Genomic DNA, 26,240 nt, shown 5'->3' on the forward strand with positions numbered 1-26,240 from the left:
CTCTGCTCCAGTGGATTCCTGAGCAGAGAGACCCCTGCTTTTATCAGAAGTGCAAAGTCGTGGACCTGGGCTTGCGCAGTTGTGGATTAGAATCCTGTAATAGGGTCAGTGTTGTGGCGTAGTTGGTAAGGTTGCTGCCTGAGATGCTGGCAACCCATGTTGGTACACAAATGCAGGTTTGTGTCCCAGCTATTCCACTTCTGACCCAGCTCCCTGCTAATGGCCTGGGAAAGCAGTGGAAGATGGACCAAGTGCTTGGGCCTCTGCACCCATGTGGGAGATCTGGCTGAATTTCCTGGCTCCTGGCTTCAGCCTGGCCAGTGCTGGCCTTTGTGGCCATCTGGAGAGTGAACCAGCAGATGGAAGATCTCTCTGTCTGTCTGTCTCTGTCTGTCTGTCTGTCTCTCTCTCTCTCTCTGTCTCTCTCTGTAACTCTGATTTTCAAAATAAATAAATGAATCTTATAACTAGCTGAGTAATTCTGGGTAACTTCTGTAAGCCTCAGTTTCTTCATCTGTAAAATGGGGGAAGGTAATATCATTCACACCCTCATCAGATTTTCAGGACATTAAAATGAGCTCCTGTTACATTGTATCACATGTAAGTACCCAGCAAAACATAGAGCTGGATACAGATGATTATGATCATAAAATTAAAACAGCAATAAATACATACTTCTGAATGAAAAAATGTCTCTCTAGAGCATACAGATGTTACTGCTAATTTTTACACTGCCTTTTAACCTAGAAAACTCTCCGTTCACTGTCCTGTTTTATTCTCACCAGGACCTAGGAGGCAAATATCGCCATTCCTCTGTCTCAGCTGGGCCACAGTTTGTAAAAGGGCAGTGGAAAGTCCCAAGTTGCAGCTACCCAGAAGGATATAAACCCAAACTGGGGTGTTTTCTCACTGTCTTATGCTGTTTGAACTGGACACACAATTCTATCAACCGTTCTCCCTTTCTCTTTATGGGCAGATGTTGGTCACTCAAACCTGAGACCATTTTGCTGGAAAGGCCTTGGAGAGTGGGCGTGCACCCTCTCCTTTGGCATGGCCAGGAAGATTGGCTGAGAATAGCTCAGGGCTGATGTTGGGCTGGGTGGCTCCAGGCCTCTGCTGCATATGCAGGTGAGTGGTGACTACACTGGTGGGACAGGACAGGTGGGTTGTCCTGTGTCCTGGGCTGGCAGGTGGGTCTGGCGGGGACCCGATAGCACACACAGGTGAGAAATTCTAGTAAAGACAGCCAATCACTGGCTGAGGTTTCTGGAAGAGGGAGATAGTCCCAGTTACACAGATATCCCATTTTGTCTTCTTCCTGCCACCCCCAGGCCAGGGTTTGCTCCTAATTAACTAATTCCTATGAAAACTTTGCCTGTGCCTTTGAGAAGCTCACAGTCACAGCCTAGAAAAGCTGTCTGGAGGTTTACCAGATACCAGCTCCCACAAACTTTCTGATTCCTTTCCTGCTAAATCTGAAAATATCTTTAGGGGAGAAATAAATAAATAAGCCCCCAGAAACAACACCTTATCAGAATAATAAAATTAAATTACAACAGGGTTGCCAGTGACACAATATCAGAGGGTGACAAGAGGAAGTCTCAGTACAAACGTCGGATCTGTCTGTTTATAGATCTAATAAATTATGTTAGAATCTTGCTCTTATAAATCCAGGCTGTCGAGGAAACCCAACAACTAATTCATCAGTTGCTCATCGTGAGGTCTGCTTCCCGTTCCAATTGCTCACCGTGTAGATAACAAGGAGCCTTCCAGCCTGGCTGGTTAAATGTCATTTGTTTCAGAGCTGGAACACGGCACGGATCATTGCTCACACATAGTCACCCAATTATATTAACCTGTGCAGCAATACGGTGTAATGACATGACATTAACGCAGCCACTTCAGAGGGGCGACAACTTTCCTCCGAGCCGAGGACAAGCCGGCCCACTTCTCCCCAATGGCTCCCCTGTCATTTAAATGCAAAACAAAAGCTCCTGAATGGAAGCAGCAAAGTCCCTCCTCTCCCGCAGCCTCTGAAATCCAGAGGATTCTCCGTGCTGTCCTCCAAGCTGGCGAGCTGAGCTTTTTACTCAGCAGCTCAATTTTCCCGTAAAACAAGATCTCCATCTCTGTTCTGAGATTCACAATTTCTTGTCTTACTCGAGGGCAGCTCTGGGACTGCCTTCAAAATATGGAATGATGAGATGAAGAAATTGGGGGATGAGAGACGCAGAGCGAGCTCTATTCACAGAAGGGAATGACAAGTGCCCTTCTGAGGATCTTTGTCATTTGGGTACCGAGGGACTTTGGTCTTGTTCAAAGACATACGGGGAGAAGAACAGACCTAGTGGCTTTCAAAGCCATGCCTTTCTGCTCTGGTCACTACTGGCAACTGGGGCCAGGTAATACTGTTTCCCTGGGCATCTCTCCTGTGCACTGTAGAGTGTTTGGCTGCATCTCTGAGCTCTACTTATCAGACGCCAGTGGCATTCCCCACTCGTAGTGACAAGCAAAAATGTCTCCAGACACTACCCAGTGTCATCTAGGGAGCAGATGAAGTCTGGAGGCGACAGTCAGGGCCACAGGGGAAAAGGCAGGAGGCGACCTCCATCTCCGTGTTCGCTCTGTGTCTACACCTCCACGTGGGGCTTGCTCCAGAGAGAAGAAAGCCTCTTCTGCTCCTTCGGAGGAGGCCCGGGTTCTCTGTTCCCTCACTTGGTCCTGGCAGTGCTCTTCCACTGGGGCAGCCAACCGCCCAGTCACGCCACGGGATGGAAGTGCCTAAGGCAGCTGGTGGTCATCCAGGGATGTGGTGCTGGCGTTGTGAAAGGGTTGACTCTGGCACAGAGATGGGCATTCACAGGCTGCAGTTTGAAGTCACTGTTCCTAAGGATTCTTCTGGAATATGGGGCCTTCTCACACTCACATGGGCAGCTGGCTGGTTTGTGACACAGCCGGATTCCCCACGAACCATGAGACTCAGGGGCACCATGAGACTGAAAAGTTGGAGACAGTTACAAGATGTCCTATGCGCCAGCTCTGTGGCACACGTTCTGGGCTTAAAGATTCAGATAGCAACCAGAGACAGTGAAGAGGAACAAAGAAAGTCTTAGTTTGTTTACCAGGTAAGTCCATTGTCTGAAGATGGTTGCTCCTCCCTCCCCGCCCCCCCCCCCCCCGCTTCCTTCCTCTCTCTTCCTTCCTCTCTCTTTCTTTCTCCTTCCTTCTTTCCTTCCTTTTTTTTGATCAAGAATAAGTAAATAGGGAAAAAAGCACGTGGGGCTCTGAGAAAGTTTGCATCTTAAAGCAGAGAACTGATACTCATAGTGAAGAAGATTGATTATAGGAAGCCAAAGAATACTCTAGAACACATCTGACTTGCCTTATTTATTTATTTATTTTTAATTTTTTTTCTGACTTGCCCTTTTAACAAAACTCAGAGAAATGTGAGTATGCAGTGTATGATGCAAGAAATGAAAAACGAGCTGATGATGTACTAATATGATATGAAGGGAGAAAATTGAGAGGAGTTAGAAATAAAAAAGAAATGAAAATAAAAAAGGTGAACTATAAAGAAATAAAATTAAAATCAACATTAGAGGCAGCGCATAGCAGAACTGGCAAGGCAGAAAATAGGGTCAATAATCTCTTCACCTCCGCAGGCCTCCAGGTCACTGTCTGTTCAGTGGTGATGACAGTAGTGCCAGCTCCAGGAGTCGTTTGAGCACTAAACGGAATTGAGGATGTAAATCTCTTCACAGAGTATTTGGGATGAGGAATGCTTCCAAAATATCAGCTATTATCTTTACAATTAAAGACCTAATATAAAAAATTGATACTGTTACAAAAGACATGTTTTTTTAAATGATTGTAATTGTGCATTGAACTAACAACAGGCAAGGAAAACACTGGACTTGGCATCAGAAATCTTGGATAAATCTGAAAAACTCTAAAATATTGGAGGAGGAAAAAATGCAAAAAGATTAAATACGCAGAGAACAGAGAATGGTGCTTAATCATACAGATTATTGCTATCCCTATGAAACAGACCATTCTGTATATTCTTTTGTATATGTGAAATACTTAAAATTCTTCCAAAAATTTTAAATAAATACAAAATTTAACAAAAAGTAATGGTTGAAGGTGAACCACGTGTTGTTAAGCTTAAAAAAACAAGTATTTCATGGAAAGGTCTGTAAGAAGCTAGAAAAATTTTATGCAAGGACACCAGTGCTCAGCAAAGCTGGTGTTCTCCAACTGTTGTATCTGGCTTTCCTTTCTCCATGGCATTCATCTCAAGTCTGCGGGTTTGCTGTTTGTCATTCACACAGATATGAGTTCCATGGGGGCAGGGGCAATGTTTTGCTCTCTGCTGTGTCCTCAGAGTCTAGATTAGAGCCTGCCATGGAGTAAGTAGGTCCTCAATAAACAGGTGTTGAGTCCATGGGTGAACGGTGCTTCCATGTCTGCTATGATGGGATTCCATAGACAATTTACCTTGGGAAGTGTTGCTGACCATACCTTCCTCTTGCACAGTAGCTATAGCCAATGCGTATTTCTGTGGAACTCCATTTTGGGAGTGGACTTGACACAATCTGGCCCCTCCATTACAGCTCTGATCTCAACAGCTTCTCCACTTCTCTGCCTCTTGCTCATTCCTGCTCCAGCCACAGTGGCCTCCCTGGTTATGATCCCTTGAACACCGCAGGCAAGCTTTCAGGTCAGGATCCCTGCACATGTGTTCTCTGCTTAGAATGCTCTTCTGTGCTTCATGTTTCTTATTTTTAAAAAATTTTCTTTAAGAGGCAGAGAAAGAGAGAGGGAGAGAGAGTTTCCATCTGTTGGGTCACTCCCCTAATCCCTGTAGTGGTTAGGGCTGAGCTACAGTCCTAGCCAAACCCAAGAGCCAGGAACTCAATCCAGGTTTCCTATGTGGGTGGCAGGGACCCATCACCAACTACCTTGCAGGGTGTGCATTAGCAAGAAGCTGGAATTGGGAGCAGAACTGGGATTTGAACCCCAGCCCAGTAGTATGGATGTGCGTTTGGCCTAACCAGTAGGTCAAACACTCACCATTCACATCAAGTTTTTATTCAAACACATTTTGCTAAAAGGTTTCCCAGGGGCCAGTGCAGTGGTGTAGTAAGTTAAGCCTCCGCCTGCAGCATTAGGATCCCATATGGGTGCCAGTTTGAGTCCTGGCTGCTCCACTTCTGACCCAGCTCTCTGCTATAGCCTGGAAAAGCAGTGGAAGACAACCTAAGTACTTGAGCCCCTACACTCATGTGGGAGACCTGGAAGAACCTCCTGGCTTCTGGCTTTGGATCGGCTCAGCTCCAGACGTTGTGGCCATTTGGGGTGTGAACCAGAGGGTGGAAACTCTATCTTTCCCTCTGTCTGTAACTCTGCCTCTCAAATAAATATGTAAATCTTAAAAAAAAGTGCTCCCCAAGGACCCTATTAAAATTGTCATGCGTCCAACTCCTGATGCCCTTTCTCGACTTTAGCCTCCTTTCTAGCATGTGCTGTCATCAGAAATGCTATGTAATTTATTTATCCATTTTGCTTATCATCTGTCTCCCCCACTAGCATGTCAGCTCCATGAGGGCAGAACTTTCTATTCATTGTTGTATCTAGATCAGTGCTTTGCACACTGTAGGAGCTTGACAAATATTTCTTCAAAAACATAGATTAATAGGCTGGCACCGTGGCTCACCATGGCTAATCCTCCACCTGTGGCGCCAGCACCCCGGGTTCTAGTTCCGGTTGGGGCGCTGGGTACTAGTCCTGGTTGCTCCTCTTCCAGTCCAGCTCTCTGCTGTGGCCCTGGAGGGCAGTGGAGGATGGCCCAAGTGCTTGGGTCCCTGCACCTGCATGGGAGACCGGGAGGAAGCACCCGGCTCCTGGCTTCGGATCGGCGCAGCATCAGCCATGGCGGCCATTAGGGGAGTGAACCAACAGAAGGAAGACCTTTCTCTCTGTCTTTCTCTCACTGTCTATAACTCTCTCTCTCTGCCTCTCTCGCTCTCACTGTCTAACTCTGCCTGTCTAAAGAAAAAAAACATAGAGGCCGGCGCCGTGGCTCAATAGACTAATCCTCTGCCTTGCGGCGCCGGCACACCGGGTTCTAGTCCCGGTCAGGGCGCTGGATTCTGTCCCGGTTGCCCCTCTTCCAGGCCAGCTCTCTGCTGTGGCCAGGGAGTGCAGTGGAGGATGGCCCAAGTCCTTGGGCCCTGCACCTGCATGGGAGACCAGGAGAAGCACCTGGCTCCTGCCATCGGATCAGTGTGATGCGCCGGCTGCAGCACGCCGGCCGTGGTGGCCATTGGAGGGTGAACCAACGGCAAAAGGAAGCCTTTCTCTCTGTCTCTCTCTCTCTCACTGTCCACTCTGCCTGTCAAAAAAAGAAAAAAGAAAAAACATAGATTAATAAATGAATCAAACCTACAGGTGTCCAGGAAGAAAACAGCCTAAAGGATAAAGATCAGATTGCGTTCAGACTGCCACAATTCTGAAAGCTGTAAGACAGGGAATTCTCCTTGAAAACAGAAGATTATGACTCAAACCACATGATTCCTAGTCAAATTGTTCAATTCTGAAGACAATAGAAAGATGTATTTGCAAAATGTACCACATATGAGCCCATCTTAAATACTAAGAGCAAATCAAATGAGATTCTTAAAAGTATACTACATATGGGAGCCAGCACTGTGGTGTAGCAGGTTAAACTGTCACCTGCAGCTCCTGCATCCCATATGGGCTCAAGTTTGAGTCCTGGCTGCTCAACTTCTGATCTAGCTCTCTGCTATGGCCTGGGAAAGCAGTAGAAGATGGCCCAAGTCCTTGGGCCCCTGCATCCATGTGGGAGACCTGGAGGAAGCTCCTGGCTCCTGGCTTCAGATCGGCACAGCTCTGACCATCGCAGCCATCTGGGGAGCAAACCAGCGGATGGAAGAACTCTCTTTCTCTATGCATCTGCCTCTCTTTAACTCTAGCTTTCAAATAAAAATAAATCTTAAAAAAAGTATACTATAAATGAATGAGACAAAGCTGAGGGCACAGAAATGGGTACTTCAAGATAAAAGTGTGAGTAGTGAACATTAAAATCAGTTAAATGTAGAAGTGAGTCTATTATTTTAATAATAAATATGGTTATATTTTATCTGAAAACAATTCTTGGAAAAGATGAACATAATATAAACAAACATGAAATTAAGCATTAAAAATCTGGTTTAGGGGCTGGCATGTGGCTCACGTGGTTAATCCTCTGCCTGCAGTGCTGGCATCCCATATGGGCACTGGGTTCTAGTCCCGGTTTCTCCTCTTCCAGGCCAGCTCTCTACTGTGGCTCGGGAAAGTAGTGGAGGATGGCCCAAGTGCTTGGGTGCCTGCACCCGCGTGGGAGACCAGGAGGAAGCACCTGGCTCCTAGCTTCGGATCTTCGTAGCCCCGGCTGTGGCGGCCATTTGTGGGGTGAACCAACGGAAGGAAGACCTTTCTCTCTGTCTCTCTCTCTCTCACTGTCTCACTCTGTCTGTCAAATAAATAAAAAACAAAACAAAAACAAAAAGCAAAAAGATAGCTAAAAAATCTGGTTTAAAAATTCTAGATTATTTCATTGTTTGATTTTTTTTTTTAAGATTTATTTATTTATTTGAGAGGCAGAGTTACAGAGTGAGGTAGAGGCAGAGAGAGAGGTCTTCCATCCACTGGTTCACTCCCCAAATGGCCGCAATGGTCAGAGCTGGGGTGATCCGAAGCCAGGGGCCATGAGCTTCTTCCTGGTCTCCCACGTGGGTGCAGGGGCCCAAGGACTTGGACCATCTTCTACTGCTTTCCCAGGCCACAGCAGAGGGCAAGATTATAAGTGTAGCAGCTGGGACTTGAACTGGTGCCCAAATGGGATGCTGGTGTTGCAGGCGGAGGCCGCTAGATTATTTCAATAAAAACATGATAGTGGGTTAGGAAGGGATTGGGGGTAAATTAAAAAAAAAAAAAATTCACTCCTCTCATAGAAGCAGAGTCAACAAAAATGCTCCCCGTGGGCTTCTGGAAAGCAAGTGGAGGAACGTGTAGAGCCGTGAGACTCCTCCACGGGATGCACCAAAACCACCTAATGAGTTACTAAATCCACAAATACTTGGCTGACGTGGACTTTCATGGAATCTGTGCCAGGATCACACCTGCTCAGAAAAGGAAGTCAAGAGAAGCAGGAAGAGGCAGGTTGGCAGATTTTAGGAAGAATTTCACAATCTTGAGACATGACTGTGAGAACAAACTGGGGACATTCTGACTAACTTTCCAAGGACCCAGGAAGCCTTGACATGATAAACAGGCATGACCGTGGGTAGTAGTCTCGTCCCCTCCTTTTAGCGGATTCTTTCAAGACTAGCAGCCCCTGTGAATCCAAATTCTTTCTCTACCCTTCCTTAGAATTCTGATAAACAAAACCTTTCCATCTCTTTAGAAAACTATGATCATTGACAATGCAATTATCTCTAAATGCTTTTGTATATGAGCTCCAATATGTAAAGCATTTGGAGCATACAGTTTCAATATATTGTGTAGACATGCCACTGTACGGAAATACTGAACTTGGTGCTTTGTAGATTGATCATCCCTATCTTTTTTACTGTTTAAAATCTTTTCAAATCTATACTCCCAACTTGTGCATATTATTAATAACACTAATGTTCTATAATACTAATACAAAACATAAAATACATACGAAACAGAGGTTACAAAGGACAAAATAAAAACAAATGAGTGTAATTTCCACCCCGGTATCCTGTTAGAGAATCCTTTGTAATGCACACTTCAAAGTAGAACTCTTGGGCCACTGCCTGCCATGCTGGCATCCCAGATGGGCACCGGTTTGAGTCTCAGCTCCTCCACTTCTGATCCAGCTCTCTGCTATGGCCTGGGGAAGCAGTAGAAGATGGCCCAAGTCCTTGGGCCCCTGCACCCAAGTGGGAGACATAGAAGAAGCTCCTGGCTTTAGATTGGCACAGCTCCAGCCACTGCATTCATCTGGAGAGTGAACCAGCGGATGGAAGATCTCTCTCTCTCTCTGCCTCTGCCTCTCAAATAAATAAATGAATCTTTAAAAAAAATAGAAAAACAGTAAAATTGACAACACAGCCAAGAAAGTTCCATAGATGTCAATGAAATCTGTTGAATAACTAATAAGATCAAAATATGGCTAGGAAACATTAGAAGAGAAAAAGAGCACTTTAATTCCACAGAGATAGTCTTTAATGACAAACCAAGAATCAAGCCAGGGTACATCTTTTAAAATTTAATCTAAATGTTGTAACTTATGATAAACTTCCAAGCAAAGGAGGAAGGCAAAATTATAATTTAATACTAAAACAATATAAAGACAGAAAATTTGAGACCAGTCTTACTTCTGAATGTAGTTACCAAAAAAAAAAAAAAAAAAAAAAGTGATACTAAGCCCAATCTTAGAAGAATAAACAACTGGGGCTGGTGCTGTGGCACAACGGGTTAAAGCCCTGGCCTGAAGGGCTGGCATCCCATATGGGCGCCGGTTCTAGTCCTGGCTGCTCTTCTTCTGATCCAGCTCTCTGCTATGGCCTGGGATATCAGTAGAAGATGGCCCAAGTCCTTGGGCCCCTGCACCCATGTGGGACACCCGGAAGAAGCTCCTGGCTCCTGGCTTCATATCAGCGCAGCTCTGTCCATTGTGGCCATTTGAGGAGTGAACCAGCTGGATGGAAGACCTCTCTGTTAATACCTTTCACTGTAACTCTGTCTTTCAAATAAAATAAATCTTAAAAAAAAAAAAAAGAAGAATCAACCATGAATACAGAATTTATTTGAAGAGTGTGAGGACAATTTAATATTAGGAAAACTATGTTAACAAATTAAGTTTCTGCCTGTCTGTTTTTCTGATGTATGAAAATGCCTGGGTGAATTTTACCCAGATTTGGAGGACATAGCTGCCTACTATTGTCTGTCTCTGGGGTACAGGAAAAATTCACTTTACGGACTGAGGGTCCTGACCCCCTCAGAGAGGTTGGTGATCATCTTTCAGAGCAGCCGAGGGGAACAACAGGCCCATGGCAGTGTTATTTAGTCATTATAGCTCAGCTGATCTGTGATTCTCCATTGGAAGCCACATGGCAGAGAGGCTCCAAATGACTGGCATTGATTTGTAATCGGGCTGCTTCTCACATAGGCAGTTCCTTCTAGAGTGCTGTAGGGCAGATGCAGAAGGGATGTGCTTATTTGACAATGGTCAGTGATTTTCTAAAGTAAGTTGAGCCAAGAAATCAATTATCAAAATCTAAGAGTAGAACACTATTATCATCTTGACAAAGACTATAAAAGCATTTGACAAGACTGTTTCTGATTAAATTTTTAAAGTTAATGTGGGTTTAAAGACTCTTTACTCAACAAAATGTCTGCCTTAAGCTTAATCCAAATCTATATATAATGGTGAAACACAAAAGGCATTTGCATTGAAATCACGACTGAGCTAATATTCCATTCTAACTGCTACAGACTACTAACATTTCCCCATTTTTCAAAAAAGATTTATTTATTTATTTGAAAGTCAGAGTTACACACAGAGAGGAGAGGCAAAGAGAGAGAGGTCTTCCATCCACTGGTTCACTCCCCACTTGGCCATAACGGCTGGAGCTGTGCCAATCCAAAGCCAGGAGCCAGGAGCTTCTTCTGGGTCTCCCATGTGGGTGCAGGGGCCCAAGGACTTGGGCCATCTTCTACTACTTTCCTAGGCCATAGCAGAGAGCCAGATCAGAAGTGGAGCAGTCGGGACTTGAACTGGCGCCCATATGAGATGCCTGCAGTGCAGGCAGCCGCTTTACCCACTAACCCACAGCACCGGCCCCTCCCCATTTGTGATAGCCAAAAGTGTCTCCAGACTTTACTGAATGTCTGAGTTGAAGATCTCTGCTCTAGAAGTCTAACAAATGCAATAAGAAAAAAGTTAGAGTGTAACTGTTGAAAGAGAAAGTTGACACTATTGGCAGAAGATGAGTTTGTCATCTTAAGATAACAGAAATTCTGAAAATTAACTAGCCTATCTATTGGGAGTGATAAAGAGTTCAGTAGGGGCTGGCGCTGTGGCGTAGTGGATAAAGCTGCTGCCTGCAGTGCTGGCATCCCATATGGACGCCAGTTCTAGTCCCGGCTGCTCCACTTCCGATCCAGCTTTCTGCTATGGCCTGGGAAAGCAGTACAAGATGACTCAAGACCTTGGGCCCCTGCATCCATGTGGGAGACCCGGAAGAAGCTCCTGGCTCCTTGCTTTGGATTGGCGCAGCTCCAGCTGTTGCGGCCATCTGGGGAGTGAACCAGCAGATGGAAGACCTCTCTCTGTCTCTGCCTGTTTGTAACTCTGCCTTTCAAATAAATAAATAAATATTTTAAAAAAAAGTTCATTAATGTGGCTGGATATAGAATAAATAGACAAAATTCTACTGAAAATTCCAACAACTGGTTAGGAATGATAAAGGGTAAAATATTTTATTCTAATAGCAATGAAGATAGAACTTAGCAAGATATGAACTAGGATATATATGAAGAAAACACACAATTTATTAAAGATATTCTTAGACCCGCTTCCAGAATGATCTTTTTTTTTAAAGATTTATTTATTTATTTATTTATTTGAACGACAGAATTACAGAAAGGCAGAGTCAAAGGCAGAGAGAGAGAAAAGTCTTCCATTCTCTGGTTCACTCCCCTCTAGGCCAATCCAAAGCCAGGAGCCAGGAGGTTCTTCCCGGTCTCCTAAGTGGGTGCAAGGGCACAAGGACTTGGGCCATCTTCCACTGCTTTCCCAGGCCATAGTAGAGAGCTGGATTGGAAGTGGAGCAGCTGGGACTCAAACTGATGCCGGCACTACAGGTGGTGGCTTTACCTGCTATGCCACAGCGCTGGCCCCCAGAATGATCTTTTAAAAATAAAAACATGTGGGGCCGGCACCATAGCGCAGTAGATTAATCCTCCACCTGCGGCGCCGGCATCCCATATGGGCACTGGCTCAAGAACCGGCTGCTCCTCTTCCAACCCAGCTCTCTGCTATGGCCTGGGAGAACAGTAGAAGATGGCCGAAGTTCTTGGGCCCCTGCACCCACATGGGAGACCAGGAAGAAGCTCCTGGCTCCTGGCTTCAGATCGGCATAGCTCTGGCCGTTGTGGCCATCTGGGGAGTGAACCAACGGAAGGAAGACCTCTCTCTCTGTCTCTGCTTCTCACTGTCTGTAACTCTACCTCTCAAATAAAAAAATAAAATCTTTTAAAAAAATAAAAATAAAAACATGTAACTGATTGGTAACTGTCAGTGGCTTTCAAGATAAAACCCAAGTCTATAACTTGCCCTCTATGACCATGGTTGACACAGGCAGAGTTTGATCCTACTCATTCCCAGGGCTCTGTGTGGACCAGGATATTTGCATACAGCATCACCTGCTCTTTTCCAGGTGTACAGCCCCCCAAATTTGATCTTAAATAGCAAATTCACCCCCTGTACCATTCTATCACTCTTCTATGTCTCCATTCCACTAGCCAATCAGAGACTTTATACTCCTTAAAGTATAGGCTCTAGAATTAAATGTAACATCCTGAATGTGGTCTGACCAGAGCAAAGTTTTGTCCTCTCCTTCATCTTAATATTTTCTTATCTATTCATAAATGTTAGAAATACAGGGGGAAATACATATCACTCCTAACTCTACTGTTAATAAGCAAGACATACAGCCACTTTGATACTCAGTTTCCCCTTCAACAGGAGGGACTAATGGAACATTCTCACAGGGCCAGACCCAGCATCTGTTCCTATCCCCCTTCTGTGTCCCACTTAGCCACATTCAGGATCCGCCGCCCTCCTTTCCCCTCTCACAGCCGCTGTCCGGGCCAACGTGCTGTCTTGGCTGGGCTTTGTTGAAGCTGACTGGTTAGACTCCCTGCCTCCATTTGCATCCCTGAACTCCTCTTCACAGACTGACCTTTAAAACCCAAGCTATGTAAGTGACTTCCCGGCCAGTGTCACTGGTGGCCATCTGCTGCGTCCCCAAAGTTACAACTTCTTATGTGTAGTTGGGGCTGCGTCTACCTTTCCAGCATTGCTTCCTGCTCCCTCCCTCTGGGAATCCCACAGCCCCATGTGGATCAGTAGCTCCTTAGCTTGCTACGTCACTGCCTGAGGAGGAGAATAACCTCACGTGAACTCTCACCCCCGATTTCTCTTCCCTCGAGGATTCTCCCCAGAGACTGAAAAGATTGCAGCAGTCGCCCTCTGGAACTACACAAAGCTGCTTCTCGCTAGGGAGAGGGGCCAAGGCAATGCTGGGGGGCTGGTTGTGCACAACAAGAAGGAGTTGAGATGGTTTCTGTCCTGGAGCCCGGGAACTAGCCCTGGGGCTCCCCATTTCTGAGTCCAACAGCCTCCCCCAACACCTCATTGGTCACGGACACTTCCATTTCATGGTCAATTGGTCATCATTTCAATTATGTAGGAAGCTTTTATTTTGCATGCAAATTCCCGAAACAACTCAGAAATCTGTGGTAGGGCCTAGGTATAAAGGGGGCAGGCGTTTAAATCTGAGAAGTGGGAAATGCCCCATATCTTATGTGACTATTCCCACTAGCCCTAGCCCTGTGCCAGGGTGACGTGAGCAGTGATTGCTGACTGACTATCAGAGACAAAGTATCTTGTTACATAGCAGACACCGGGGACAAGGGGTTCTCAACCTGGATTGCCCATGAGGATGACCTAGGCAGCTCTTAAAAGCTTTAATTCCCAGGCCATTCCCCAGGCCAATTGAATCAGAAGCTGGGCTCAGGCACCAGAACATTTTCAAGCTCCCAGAGAGCTTGAGAACCGTCAGATACTGTGTTGTATGCCATCCTGCAGATACACTCACATGCACAGACACCTTCACTCACACACCAGCACAGACATGCATGCCTTTCCACACAGCTGTCAAACAAATTTGTATGCCTGATTATATGGGGAGGTGGTTTCCCAAAGAGGTCAAGTGTATAAGCTCTGAAGACATGTGACTTGGATTTTGAGCCCAGTTTCCCAACTATGTAAACTCGACGATGTCATTTAGCTTGAAACTTTTTGAGCCCTGATTGTTATATAAGAATTTATACACACATCTCCCTGGACAGGGAGCTGGAAGAGGGAGCTGGCGGAAAGTGTCCTCAAAATCTCTCCCTAAAGCCATGCTGTGGCTCTGGTGGCGGCAGCTGTGTCTGCCCTGATCCCTCTCCTGCTGAGGTGTCAGCTTCCATGGGGATCAGGTATCAGGCCAGGAAGGCCAAGGCCAGCCAGAGGAGACCTGGAGGCTGGGGGTGTCAGTGTGGCAGGAGCCTGAGCTGCCCCCGCCTTATCTTTCCTGATGCCTTGAGCAGCAGAAGCAGGTGCAGGCATCCTTTCTCTCGCTTAGGATTTGCCTGGCTGTGCTAAAGCTGAGGCTTCGCCGGCAGCCTCTCAGCCAGCCAGCCAGTTGGACAGCTCCAAGGAGGGAGCCCATTGCTGTGATTAAGAATGTGGGCTTGGCCTTGGACACACCTGGGTGACTCTCAGCATCCCTCTATGCTTAGCTCACGGTGTGGTGTACAGTTATAGAACTCTGATGTGCAGTGGTGGGCATACAGCCAATCAGACTTGTTCAATTTTTCTACCTGAAAAACTGATTTAGAGGGGCAAATGTTTGCACAGCTGTTGAAGATCTTGCTTTGGATGCCTGGGTTTCAGTCCTGGCCTTCCACTTCCAGCTTCCTGCTATTCACACTTGGAGAGGCAGCAGATGACGGCTCAAATACTTGAGTCACTGCCACCCGTGCGAGAGGCCCTGATGGAGTCGCTGGATCCTGTCTTTGGTTTAACCCAGCCCTGGCTGCTGCAGGCATTTCAGGAGTGAACCAATGGATGGAAGATTCTCTCTCTCTCTCTCTCTCTCTCTCTGCCTTTAAAAATCAAAATAGATTAAGAAAAATAAATTTTAAAAGCTGATTTAGATCGGGGCGCCGGATTCTGTCCCGGTTGCCCCTCTTCCAGGCCAGCTCTCTGCCGTGGCCATGGAGTGCAGTGGAGGATGGCCCAAGTCCTTGGGCCCTGCACCTGCATGGGAGACCAGGATAAGTACCTGGCTCCTGCCATTGGATCAGCGCGGTGCACCGGCCGCAGTGCGCTGGCCGCGGTGGCCATTGGAGGGTGAACCAATGGCAAAAGGAAGACCTTTTTCTCTGTGTCTCTCTCTCACTGTCCACTCTGCCTGTCAAAAAAAAAAAAAAAAAAAAAAAAAGCAAGCTGATTTAGAGCATGTTTGGGCCAATGAGAAAGCAATCACTCCCTGCCTACACTTAGAAGGACCCCACAGTGTCACAGTGGAGACAAAGTGAGCTCAATTGAACAGATGGACAAGTCTCTAGCCCAACATCATCAGAGACCCTTAGGGAACCACTGTGGCAGAAGAGATGCCCCAGTGTTGGACTGGGGAGTCAGCAGACCTGAACTGGCATCTGGATTGCCCTGTGTGACCCTGGGTAAGTTAGCTAACCTCTCTGCGCTCCATCTTCCTCCTCTGTACTCTGAGAAATGGTCTTCAACAAAGTGCGTGGTAAACTATTGAGTTTTTCAACCTGTTTACTTCACTCTGATGTCCTAAACAAGGTCCAATTCCTCTGTCAGAGACAGCCAGGTTCTGGAACAAAGTAGGTTTTCAGCAAATACTTGGTGAATGATGAACTCAGCAGTGCTAGAACTCATGCACCCAGACTTACTGATTTAAAAAATGGCCTGTCTCAAAAGCTCCTGGGGGGTTCCACGTCAATAGGCAGCTCAAGAAACAGACCCATTTTACAGATTAGTCAACTAGTCCATTCCTCTAGCCTGAGCTGCATGGAAAGGTGGGAGCATGCTGGGGAAATCGGGCTCCACCCTGCAGTGCCATGGAGATTGGGGGGATGTCAGGGTTTAGTGACTCCACGTGAGGGCTTTGGTCTCCCCAGCAAGGACGTTGTACTGACTGAGCTGTGGAGAAAGAAATGTAACCCAGAGCCTGGGGCTGGGCATCAGAAAGCTGAGGCCTCCTGATTAACTGACACAGCTGCAGACCTCTGAGGAGGAGTTTGGATCTGTCTGAAAATAGTGACCCGGTTTTCATGAGGATCCAATGATATCATGTGACTCCATTAAATAATGATAATATTGGATTATAGCACATTGAGTAGAAGAAGAATCTCTGACTCCAACTGTTTTTAATATACAAGTGAATGCATAAGTAGATGGGGAGAAGGGAACACTTTATAGTATAATGCCACCTGGGAAAGGTAGAGGGCATGAGGGATTTGGAAAAATCACCATTTTGCAACCCTGAGAGTGGTGATTGATTCAGGCAAGATTCATCAACAGAGACTAAAGAAAGTGAGTGCAAGGATATTGACATCATCCAGGATTACCGAGGAAAAATGATATTTTCCAATGGAGAAACCCAAGGTGATCTGCTTGACCAGGTGACTGAAGTCAACACCACTAATAACAGGATAAACCACACTGAGAAGGACCCACCCTCACTTCTGTGGTATGTCACCAGGAGTAGGTAACCAGCATCTAATCACGAGGCGTCATCAGAGAAACTGGCTTGAACTCAAAATCTCAGGGTTGTGAAGGGTGAGGAGAGACTAGGAAACAGTTCTGGACTGAAGAAATGACAAGACATTACAGGTAAATGCAAAGTGCAGTTCTGAATTGGACTCTGAACTAAGAACATAAATGCCTATGAATTGCATTCTGGGGAGAACTGGCAAGATTCAAATATAGACCATGAACCAGATATTAGTATTGCATCTGCAATTGATTTCCTGATCTCAGTCTTTGTGCTGTGATATGTCAGAGAATGTTCTTGTTTGTAGGAACTGGGCCTTAAGGGGGAACTGACAGAATGTGTTGGGAACCTTGGCCTCAGGCATGCCTACAGATTGGACACGAGGCTGCTTTTGGTGGGGGGGGGTCCCCAGGATACACGTCTCTGACCAGGAGCACTCAGATGTTTGATGAGAAGTGAGGTGTGGCCGTGCCCTGTGGACAGACACGAGGTGACCAGAACTAATCCTCTGAACAACGTCACCCTCCAGATGACTGGGGTGTGGGGGTTCTTGTCCAGAATAACCCCTCAAACCTGACATCAGCTTCCCATTTATTCAGACCACTTACCCAAAACATAATATTCTCCTGTTTATGTGCTATCCATACTCCTAGAAAATACGTTGAAACAAAATTAACTTGGCAGGGAAATGGATATTTGAACGAAGCTTCTGCTTAAAACAATGATTTATCATGTTCCATCGTACGTCTCTACAAAATCAGGACCACGGGTGGTTTAGCTGAAATGAGGGAATTCATTACTCCTGAAACATCTCTGGGACTCATTTCACAGGGCCTGAGAGCTGCGGTGAATGAACGAGGCGACAGACATCAACCAAGCCCCCCAAATGTGCCAGACACTGCTGGGTCCTTTTCACGCACAGCCTCACAGTCACTCTGCACAAAATTATCCACGCCCGATTTCACACACGAGGAAACGAAGCTGCTGGAGTTTGACAGCCGAGCCCAAGGTGCCCCGGCTGGGAAGTGATCGGCCAGTGTTTCAGGGCAGGCAGAGTCACCGTGACCCTCACTGAGGCCAGAGTGGGCCGCCTCCCTCCCTGTGTAGCTTTCTGACCTCCTGGGCGGCCTGGAACTGTTTCTGTGGGTGTGGGGAGCCACAAGCCCTGTCCTTGTGCCAGGATACAGATGCTGGACGTTCTCACGAAAGTCCGGCAGATGCCAAGTACTCACAGCCAAAGCGGAGTGGGTGAGGAATCGCCGTTAGAGGACTCAACAAGGCCATCGGCCTAATTTACTCATCCATTCATTCTGCAAACACAACCTGAGCTCCTCTTACAGACCTGGGGATATAACGTGGAGCTGAGAGTTCAGAGTCTTCAAATCTGGTCCCTGGAGGAGTTGCATCATCTGGAAACTTGTTACACATGTAAATTCTTAGCCTCTGCCAAGGATCCAGAGTCAGAGGCCCCAGGAGGGGCTGCCCAGTGATCTGTGGCTTAGTAAGCCTCCCAGGTGATCCTGATGCCTGCTAATGTTTAAGAACCACTGCATTTAAGGGCAGGTTGTGATAGCAACAGTCAGGGACAGAGGCACTTGACAATTTGGGGGCTCTGAGTATTGCCAGCGGAGCCCAGGACTGCACAGAGATGCCCAGGTCACTTCTACTCTGGCCGGGGGTCTGGTCTTCTCTTGATCCCAGGATGAACAGTTTCATGGAGCTTCCAACAAGTGACCCCTGGCTGAGCTTGCCCTGCCGGGAGCCTGGGATGTCAGAGTGGGAGCAGCTGACACAAAGGGAGTCAGCTGGGCCTTAATATGGCAAACACCTTCTTGGGTTGTGTCTCCCATTCAGTAAGTGAGGCGTTGAGTCAGCCAGAGTTTTCAGGAACAACGATTCCATCTGGTGGCACCAACAAATGGGTAGGGAGTTTGAGAAGTATTGGGAACAAAGTTCACAAATTGTAGTGTGCAAAAGTATCACACAGGGAGTTTTCCAAGCGTTCAGACGTCCAGGACCCTCCCCCAGCTAATTCCGTGGCAGGTTTTGGGAGGTCAAGAATTTGCATTTCTTACAAATGCCAGGGTGGGCTGTGGCTCACTAGGCTAATCCTCCGCCTGCAGCGCTGGTACTCTTGCTTCTAGTCCTGGTTGGGGCACTGGATTCTGTCCCGGTTGCCCCTCTTCCAGTCCAGCTCTCTGCTGTGGCCCGGGAAGGCAGTGGAGGATGGCCCAAGTACCCTGGTGTGGGCCCTGCACCTGTGTGGGAGACCAGGAGGAAGCACCTGGCTCCTGGCTTTGGATTGGTGCAGTGCACTGGCTGCAGCGGCCATTTTTTGGGGGGTGAACCAACGGCAAAAGGAAGACCTTTCTCTCTGTCTCTCTCTCTCACTGTCCACTCTGCCGGTCAAACAAACAAACAAACAAACAAACAAACAAAAACGCCAGGATGATCTCAGTACACAGTTTGAAGAACGCTCTTTGAGAAACGTCCTAGGAGGATTCACAAGCGTGGACTCTGCTCAAGCCACGCCTTCCATCCTGGCTTCTGGCTGCTAGTTCCCTGAAGTTCTCTCAGAGGAAGATGAGTGACTACCGTCACGTGATGGGTGATAGCAGGGACTAGGAGGTGACTTCAGCCAGCTGGCCAGAGAGTGCTTAATGGCCCTCTATGCAAAGGGGAGATCAGGCTTTCTCGTTTCATGTAAGTCGTTTGGAAATCTAATTAGAATATGAAAGTGGAGATCTCAGTCTATTTTGAGCAAAGTGTGAGTGCAGCAGGAATAATCAATAGTGGAGCTGCACGTTGCCTGTCTACCGTCTCTTCTCTCCTTTGGGGAGGGTTCTTGATGATGGAGCAAGTGAAGGAAGGGACCAGAGTTCCGGACAGATGGGACTTTACCGACATGGAAACAGTTGGGGGTGCACCAGGAAACCTCTAATGTCCTGTGTGACACTGGGTGGTGCAGAATGGGGGGCTGGAGTGTGTGAGCTTTTCCATTAGAGCAGAGGGGGCAGATACGCCCTGCTTTGACTGCTAAGCAGGGGTTGGGGGATCCTTCAGTGAAAGACAGCATGAAGTATTGCAGTCAGAGCCTCAATCAGAGCTCAGCTCTGCTCAGTTCCCGCTTCTTCACTGTGTGATCTGGTAAATCTCACAGTCTTACTGAAAGTGGTGGTGAGAATAGGGACCCTGAGGTGCAGTGGGTTAAGCCACAGCCTGCAATGCTGGCATCCCAGCCCTGGCTGCTCTGGTTCCTATCCAGCTCCCTGCTGATGCACCTGGGAGGGAAGCAGAGGATGGCCCAAGTACTCGGGTCCCTGCCTCCCACGTGGGAGACCAGGATGGAGTGCCTAGCTCCTGGCTTTGGCCTGGTCCAGCCTCAACTCTCATGGCCATTTGGGGAATGAACCAAAGCATGGGAGATCTCTTTGTCTCTCTCTCTCTCCCTTTCTTTCATTCTGCCTTTCAAATAAATAAAATAAAGCTTTAAAGAAAATATTGACCTTGAAAACAGTTACATGACATTATCATAGCAGTATTAGCTGACGTGTGTGGGGCACTTACTGCGTGCTTTGTGTGTGGTTGGCCTTTGCCAGGATCAGGGAGGTACAGGGACTTGCCTTATTTGAACAAGTACATGGTCCAATAATGTTTGTTTCTTTCCCCTTCCTGGAGGATGGCATGGAGGCCTTTTACTAGGGAGTTGAGCACGCTCATTGGCTGAATTTCCCCAGCAGGCAGCAACAGCTGATGGTTTTATCTCCTGGGCCTGAGTGAGGGCTCCAGAGCCAATGGTGGAATATTTCTGATCAGGGTGGGGGACAGGGGCCTGTCAGTGGCAGAGCAGGGACATTTCATAGTGCTGACATGGGCCAGCATGTACAGAACCCAGGGACACTCCTGGGACAACTGTAGGCCGGCTTCCCACCCAGATTTGCCTTCCTTGAAGAAACGGAATGCAAGAGGCCATTTTTCACTTTTAAATAGCTTTCATTCTATGTCTTAATAAATGCACGTTTGTTGATTTGTGTACGCGTGATGTGGGAAGTGTGCAAATGGATGTAATCTGCACCGAGGGCACATGTAAGCACCAGCGAGCACTTTTGAATAATGAATCCCTCCCGTAAAAGACGGACGCTATTCATAATAATTCCTTGCTTTTCTCATTTTGCCGCGTACAGTAGCGATTAATCAATTTGCAATGTTATGTCACCCGCAACAAATTGCTAGCACCAAGACAAATTTATTGCTTTATGATAAAAGAACTTGTTTAGGTAGAAATAAATTAAATTTGGGGGGTTGTGATTTGGGTTTGATGTTCACCCAGGTGACCCCCGGAAAGCGGGCTGGGGAGGTAAGAGGGCCAGGGGACCCCTGCCTCCATCTGGCATTCCTGGGCACAGCATCCATGCAAAAAAGGGTTTGCTCAGTTGCTGGCCCCGAGACAGTGCAGTTCCGGGCGGGACTGCTCTGCGTCAGGAAGTGGAATGTAGAGATTTTCACAGAGAGGTTTGGACAATCAGCAATGCCAGGGGGAAACAGCCTCTTTCCCTGCTGAGGCCTGAATCCCAAGAACCCGGCTTACCTGGTTTTGAGGGTGAAAGGAACCTACATGATGGGAGCAGAGATTGAGGGTCAGAGGTCAGAGGGTAAGAGAAGCCCTGATGATTTCGCTTCTCAAGTCTCTTGGTGTGCTAAAATATTGAGGAAAAAAAGGTCAAAACAGGACTCCCTGAATTGTGCTATAATAAACATCACCTTTAGTAAACACATGCATCTAACACATACACAAGTTCCTTCTGTAGAACTATGCTGGTGATGCAGACACTGTGGGAAGCTTCCACATGTGACTGCCTTTCCTAATAGAAAACCTGGGTTGCGGGGCATGGCAAGGGCGACCCGGGCACAACGTGATCCCTGTCTACCTTCCGGTAGTAGAAGAGCAGCGCAGGGGAGTGCTTGGCCTGAGGCCCTAGAGTCAGGGGCTGTTGAGGAGGTGGGCTCCCAGGACACTCCGCGTGTTTGTCATTAATTTATATTCCATTAATCAGGAATCTGCAGAAGGATCAGGGGCTGATGCATTAATTCTGCCCTTCCCCAATACACACACACAAACATATGCACACATGCACACACACACACACGCATGCATATACGCGTGCACACACACACACACACAGCCAGGCCTTTTTGTAAGCCATCTGATAGTCTCAATGATTTGTGGAAAGCAGGTTTCGGTTAGGAACGTCAGTTCCATTGCCCATGTAAATGGCTTTCTCTGCTCCAGCTAATCAAAATCCATTCCTTCCTGCTCTTACAGCAGGCCCTGGGACCACGGCCCACAGCACCTCCACATCCCCCATCTAACTGCGAGGGACACAGCCGGGGAATTTCCCAAGCCGTGGTCCCTGTCATCCTTGTCTCATTTCAGCCTTGGAGGGAGTGGGGTGCATGTGAGGCCTCCTGCCTGCGGAGGCCCCTGCAGCCTCTTGGCTCTCTCCCATCTCCCCGGCACATTTTCAGAGCTCCATGAACAACAGAAAGCAGCAACTCAAGCCCTTTGATGACCCCCTTTTGGATGCCCTGTGGGGGAAGGGGCCCAAGGGGACGCTTGGCAGCCCCTACGTGTGCCGGACTCACCTGGCGATGGCTTCTTCCTTGTCTTCCATTCCACATGCTGGCTGGGTCCCGGTGGCCCATATCCCCCGCCACACCTGTCCAGGCCTGTCCCGGCTCACCCATCCCAAGATGCCTCCCTAGCCTGGGGTCCTGGAGAGGCTTCAGTCCTGTGTGCATGCATTGCCCTGCTTCTGCTGCCCGCCTGCTGGCTAATTCTGATGATTTCTTTCTCCTTGCTCTCTTGGGCGCCTTTATTCCTGACCGTGCATTTTCTCTGGACTCAGGATTTAAAAAAAAAAAAAAAACCCACACTGCTAATATCCTTGTCAGCCTTTTCCTGAATCATTGCCGTACAGCTCCAGGGAGCCGCGGCCCAGCGCCTTCTGCCCGGTAGACTCCATCTCTGGGCCCTCCTTGTCTTGGGGTCCTGGAGCCCTGGATCTCTTTGCCCCGTGAAGGTGACACCCAGACGCCTAGCTCCTCTGGGAATCCTGCTGAGCTTCTCCCAAATGCGGTATGTTTTTAAACTTTAAAGTGCTTTCCTCCACCTGATCTCCTTTGCTGTGATTGTCCCTGTTTTACAGACAAGCAAGCTGAACCTTGGAGGGCCTGGTGGTTTGCTTGAGGTTGCACAGCTATGCAAGGTCAGGACTTCAGTGTCCACAAGCGTGACTGACATAGGGAGCAGGTGAGGAAACTGAGGCACAAGTTGCTGAGAAATCACCCAGCCATGAGGAGTGGTGCTAGAAGTGGGGTTCAGACACCCAGTATCTGGGCCGGAGACTCAGAGCCGAGCTCCAGGCGGGGTCTGTCGTTCTGTGTTGTACATTAAAAGTCAGGTGAGTCCAGGCAATTGAATACCTTCCAGAAGGCACTGTGGAGCCCCAAGTCCAGAAGCTGGAGGCAGTCATGCAGTTCTGGCTGCTCCCAGCTCCTCAAGTGAGCGCATGGCTGGGCGGGGAGCCTGTGTTCCTATTTCAGGAAGGCTGGGGAACTGCCATGGCTCATCAGGATGTTTAGCCGGTTTCTGGGGACAACAGATCAAATATGACTGGCTGGTAACGAGGGCGTCACAAATTCCCATCGGGGAAAGATCTCCCCTCCAGTCAGCCCTCCCTGACTCTGCAAGGCTGAGCAGACCCTCCCTCCTCGGTCCCACAGAGTCCCGCAGCACGAGATTCTCTGAATGGTCCTATTCCTACTGATGGAAGGACGCTACCCTTTACCCTTCACCTCGGTTGAGCAGGGCGCATAAAACCCCTCCTGGAGGCACAAAGCCTTATGTCCATGGATGCGCATGTAGTCACATGGACATAAACATGCCCAGCCTTGGTCACTCATTCACACACCCACACACCCTCATCCTCCCAGACAGACACAACCATATAGAGGCACTACGTACACATCTCCCGTGGACACAGCTGTGTGCTTGTGCACAGGTGTACACACACCTCGGCAGACACACACAGGCCCACATGGAAACAAGGAGTGAGTCTGTGGCCAGGAACACACAGGTGACCTGGCTCCCTGTCCCCTGCTCGCCTCTGGCTGACTGTCAGCCTGCTCAGGCCTGAAGCTTGTTGGTGTCAAGCTCCAATACTGCAATCTTTGCTGGACAAACAGCCCATGCCAGAGGGGCCTCTCTGCCCTCTTTCCCCCAGACAGCCGAGCCGCTACTATCTCCAGCTGGAATCTGCCCGCATGGCACCCCAATCAGATACGTACCCTTCCTGTGGGCTCCCAGGGCTGTGCCACAGCCTCCACTCAGCACTTTCTCAATGACATACAGAGGTCAATTGATGCCCATGCAGTGATTCTCTCTGCTTTCCCTCGCGACAGATGCCCTCCTGTCCTTTGCCTGTCCTGTGGCTATTGACTCAATGGACCAGCAGGCTGAAAGGGGACAGGAGAAACCAGGGGCTCTGCTGGGCTCTGGGCTCTGGCATATGAATCCCAGGTGGGAGGCCCTGAGTCCTAGCGTCTGATGGGCTTGGACTTCAACCCCAGCTCTGTCCCTTCCCAGCTGTGTCCTTTGGCAGTCCTTGTCCTGTGCAAACCTCAGCTTTTGCTTCTGTAAAGTGGATCTAACCATTTGAGCCTTGTCATGTTATTGGGAGGATCTGAGGAGGCTGCACACACGCTCAAAGCACTTAAAAGACCAAGTGCTCGAAAATGTTAGTGAGTAAGGTTGTTGGCTGTTATGGGAATTATCTTGGCCCTGTTCTCTTTGCTCTTAGGCCTGCAGATACAGAGGCTGGGTCTGGGTGGAGCTCCACACAGGCTCTGCCTCCAGCAGAGGAGGCAGAGACGCCGGGCAGGGGCTTAGCATCTCCCTTGCAAAGGGAGAGAGGGCTGGGTAGGGAAGGGGCCCCCTTTCCTGGTGTGGGCTGTCCCTAGGCTGTTTGTTACCAGTCAGTTATTGCCTGGAAGGCTCGGGGTCACCTTTTCCAATGACACCAGGAGGGAGGGAATTTGTGGATAAGGAGCTGGTCCATACTGGTTGTTTTCACACACAGATGATCCCATTTAGTCTCCAACCCATCTGGCAAGGAAGCAAAGATCACTAGGGAGGAAGCCGAGATTCAGAGAACAGACACGGCCCCTGTGCCACTGAGCTGGGGCTTCAGTCCTCGAGTCCCAGTGGCGGCGGCCAGGCTGCTCCCCAGCCTGCTGGCCACCTTTGAACGTGAACAGCCGGAAAAGCGAGCTGACTTGAAATGATGAAAGCAGCTTCCCTGTCCTCGGAGGCCAGGCGCTGAACAAATCCATCCCGTAAGCAGTACTTACAGTGAATCTTACTCCCCGGAACAATTTAGACAAAGACCTAGTTTATGCAGCTGAATATGAAATATGGCTCGTGTCGTAGAACATTTGTATAAAAAGACTGTTTCTTTACTGTCACAGCCTCCAAGCCACCTCTGCTGGGAGCGCTGCCTTCTTATCCGACGACTAAACATCAGACTGATCTGGAAGGCAGCTTTTCCACGAGCCCCCGTAAAAGCTTCCGGGGGCCTCTGGTAGGTTCTTTCTGGGCCTCGGTTTCCCCACCTATAAAAGGACATGGTCTCCTTTGGGTGACTTCTAACCTCCTCCTCTCCTAAACATTGGCCGTATGCTCCAATACAGAACTCGTATTCCATCCACAAGTGTGCTTTTCCAATGCATGAATTAACTTGCTAAAAAAAATCCCAATGCAGGAGGGCCACTTGAGCAACATTTGGCTGATGTATTTAGAAAGCCAAGGATATTTTCCTGTTGAGTAGAGAAGCCTTGGTGTGTGTGACTGCCTCAGTCTGCCTGTGACTGTCAGAGAAGAAGAATCTTTGGTTTCTGAAGCCTGTGTCCTTGTCATTGATTTAAGTCCTGGTTCTCCTTCATTTAGAGAAAGCAGCAAGGTTCCCGGTCCAAGGTGAACTGTCCACCCTTGTCCCTGATTGCGGTGACTGAAAACCTCGCAGATCCCTTCCTCTTCTTCCCGAAACAGGAGCTGTAGGCGTGGGGGTGGGGTGGGCAGCAGCCTTGGCCTCCCGAGAGGCCCTGCTCTGGGCACCTTCCTTCTCGATGCAGTGTTGGGGGTGGGGGGAGTTGGGGAGAAGGAAGGGCATTCGCATCTGGTTCCTGCTAGCAACAAATCAATATGTTGACAGAGCTGCTCCCCATGTGGGGCCATTTAAACACTGATCCCGGGTGGGGTTTGGGGCTGACCGACTTCGACTTCGTTTGCCAAATGCAAATGCATTAACCTTACAATTGGGTAATCTAATAAAAAGGATCAATGGTCTGATTCGGTGCTTATGGAGTCATTTACTGCAAGCGAGAGCAATTTAGCCAGGACCCAGATGGGCAGCTCGGAGGAGCCGGGAGCATGGCTATAGCCGGCCGGCCCGTTCTTGCCGACTTCCCAAGGTATGGGCCGCCTCTGCCCGGAGAGGCTGGGCCCAGGGCTCCCAGGGAATGGGGAGGGTGTGATTCATTCATTACTGCCACTTTAATCACTTAGAGGTTCAA

General features: G+C 48.3%; 1 long non-coding RNA gene across 2 annotated transcripts in view; it reads left to right on the forward strand.

Moving 5' to 3' along the window:
- The window catches only part of LOC138844302 (uncharacterized), a 287,379-nt gene extending 261,363 nt beyond the window's left edge, over nucleotides 1-26,016 (forward strand). For both annotated transcript variants that reach the window (XR_016215843.1, XR_011379897.2), the window contains 3 exons: nucleotides 22,817-22,920; nucleotides 25,137-25,249; nucleotides 25,615-26,016. This is a non-coding gene — a long non-coding RNA (uncharacterized LOC138844302). The remainder of the gene's footprint in view (nucleotides 1-22,816; nucleotides 22,921-25,136; nucleotides 25,250-25,614) is intronic.
- The last annotated feature ends 224 nt before the right edge of the window (nucleotides 26,017-26,240 follow it).

This window comes from Oryctolagus cuniculus, chromosome 11, assembly GCF_051225735.1.
Source record: "Oryctolagus cuniculus isolate XC-2025 breed Fujian yellow rabbit chromosome 11, ASM5122573v1, whole genome shotgun sequence".
NCBI classification, from domain to species: domain Eukaryota; kingdom Metazoa; phylum Chordata; class Mammalia; order Lagomorpha; family Leporidae; genus Oryctolagus; species Oryctolagus cuniculus.